Here is a 2,791-nt window from a genome sequence, read left to right on the forward strand (position 1 = left end):
ATATAAACACTTAATATTAATTTCTCTCCGTATTGTAAAACCTTTTTTGAATCAAAGTGTCAGTTGCTGTTTTCCTACAAGTAATCGAATTAATGTGGGGCGAAAACGGTTACGACGAAATTTAAAAAAATGAAACTTGTGGGACGAAAACAGGATCTTCTATTTCTATATTTCAACACAGACAGCTTTTCAGGATTGGGAAACCATTTTTTTCATTGCGTCTGCAGGGATGCAGTGTTCGATTGAGAACCGGTTATTCTAGACTGAAAGATGTATCCAAACTGTATACTTTTTAAAAAATGAGAACAATTAATATCTAATTCAGAGTACAGGGTAAAAGTATATTAACACTACCCCGAGGGTTGTATTTTTCACATTTTAGAATACTTCTAGTACGAATATCTCTTTGAAACTTTCAGTATTTCTCCAAAAATCATTTTGACAGACTGCTATGCAAAGCGTACGGATTGGATTAACGAGTAAATTTCCTCTCTGGAAAGTTGTGGCACAGAGTTCCCCACTTCGTATGGATATAATAGTAAAACACGACGTACGGATAGGGTTAAATCATTGCCCCTTCTCCAAACGTTACCATTTTTGCCCCAACGAAAAAGAAAACAGAGAAAGGCGACTGACTTCTTTCCAAAGGAATCGGACCTCTCTATCGCCAAGCTCTGTTAGACATTTAATTTTCTTTCATCTTGTCTTGGGTTGAACGGAGGAGGGTAGGGGTGGGGTGGGAACTGAGCGGGTGGGATTTCATAAGCGGATCCAGCAAGTTCGTGCCGCCTGGGTGACTTCGTATGTTATAAAGATTGTCTTTTTCCTTTTTATGGGATACGTCAGTATGGTTGTGTCACTCAGCGCAACTTGGACAACTACATAGGCGTATAAGGCTCTCTGTTTAAACCGTTCTAGGAACAGAATTTTTTTGATTTGACAGGTGGGAGTAGGCCTATATTCGAAAATTAAGTCAAGATTAATACTGTATTGTTTCTTGGTGTGCTAAAATCTTCGACGAGGGAAAAAAATTGTGAAAGATTTACACGAAAAGGGAGGTGAGTTAACATCATCATCATCATCATCATCATCATCATCATCATCATCATCATCATCATCAGCATCATCAGCATCATCATCAGCATCATCATCAGCATCATCATCATTGCCCTTTGGCAACAAGTATTTATCAGATGTCGCTGGGACCAGATTGAGCTAGTGAGACAAACGTTTGTGAACGAAGAGCTCAACCCACGTTGTGAAGATGCAACCATGAAAAGGAGGACGTCAAACATCAGTGATAGTAGTAGTGGTAGTAGTAGTAGTAGTAGTGGTAGTAGTAGTAGTAGTAGTAGTAGTAGTAGTAGTAGTAGTAGTAGTAGTAGTAGTAGTAGTAGTAGTAGTAGTAGTAGTAGTAGTAGTAGTGGCGCATATCTACATGTTGAGGGGATTTTTTTAACTTTAAATTCCCCACAGGTAGAAAACTCTTGTCCGCTCGAATTGAGCTCAGTGATATTGATAAGGTGGAAAAGCACAAGTCAACTCAGTCCGTATTTCTTCCACCCCGCTGTAAAGGCTTATCTTCTCTAACACACTATTTTGTGTCTAACAAGCTGCATTTTAAAATATTTTTGTCTAACAAGCTGCAGTGCCTTATGTTCCTGTCATGGGAAATAATGGGGGTAAAGGGAAGAGGAGGGGGGAGCAGACTTGAAATAATAGGTGATGGGCCAACAAAGAGTTTTGTGCAATGTGAGCGACATGTAAATCTAGGCACTACTTAAACGAACAATCTCGAATGTACGTCTTACCTATACAGTGACACATTATTGTTTAACCGTCAGTTTCACTTAATAGGATAAAGACTTGACATGCCTTTTTTAGCAGTGTCGTTCAACGATGGATTATGGCATTTTGCCTCTCTGTCACAGAGCTATGTGATGCAAGTATCCAAGTATCATCATTACCTGCCCAACCAAACACAGAAGACATCTCATCGTCTCAAAATCAGCTTCTCAACAATTAAAAACGTTGTTCATAATCGACTAATTGTGTGCACATCTTACCGGAACGACACGTATAGTGAAACAAAAGGCCTAATTGTTATGAACTGTGTAACTCTCAAGCGTTGCATTGTGTGCTAAATGTTCTATACTCGTCCCAAACAACAATCCTTTATTCTTTTACCTGTCTACGTTTGTTTGACAGGCTTGTTCGACTTATTGTTCACCTGTTGGGGGCTGTCGTTGGGGCTTTGTGTCTCCTGATTGGGGATTACTTCCTGCTTTATCATCACGTCAACTTGTGGCCGTTTGCTTCTGTCGGTGCGATTTGTTCGGAAAGCCTGAATTAATACCGACGTCAGTGGGAGAGGGAGAGAGGAGATGATTTGATTACAGAGATTTCGTATGATAATTGTTGGACTTGTCAGTGTTTTTTCGTTTCTGATACGTACTCTAAAGTATCAATTTTAAAAAAGGGGGTAGGAATAAACGAGGGGGGTGGGGGTGGACAGATGGCCCTAAATTAATAAACGGGAGGGAGGAGGGGAATAAAAAAATGGGGGAGGGGGGAGGGGTTGACACATTCATTTACATACCCCTGTACTAGTAGGAACAAATTTGTTTAATTTCCCCTTCAGTGAATAAATGAACAAGAGATCGTGAAATTTTAGTGATTTTAGTAAGTTGCTGTGACAACTTTTCCCGTTTAGGAACAAGTAATAATAATATTATAATAATAAATAATAAGTTGCATTTATATAGCGCATTTCCACAAAGAAGTACTCAAT

At 39.2% G+C, this 2,791-nt stretch overlaps 1 protein-coding gene across 1 annotated transcript in view; it reads left to right on the top strand.

The window, feature by feature from the left end:
• Positions 1 to 855: 855 nt before the first annotated feature.
• Positions 856 to 2,791, top strand: part of LOC101848909 (A disintegrin and metalloproteinase with thrombospondin motifs 5) — a gene marked incomplete in the record, with an annotated part of 64,859 nt that continues 62,923 nt past the window's right edge. The window contains 1 exon segment of the mRNA XM_013086722.1: positions 856 to 1,058.

Source organism: Aplysia californica, unplaced genomic scaffold (genome assembly GCF_000002075.1).
Source record: "Aplysia californica isolate F4 #8 unplaced genomic scaffold, AplCal3.0 scaffold00496, whole genome shotgun sequence".
Taxonomy (NCBI): domain Eukaryota; kingdom Metazoa; phylum Mollusca; class Gastropoda; order Aplysiida; family Aplysiidae; genus Aplysia; species Aplysia californica.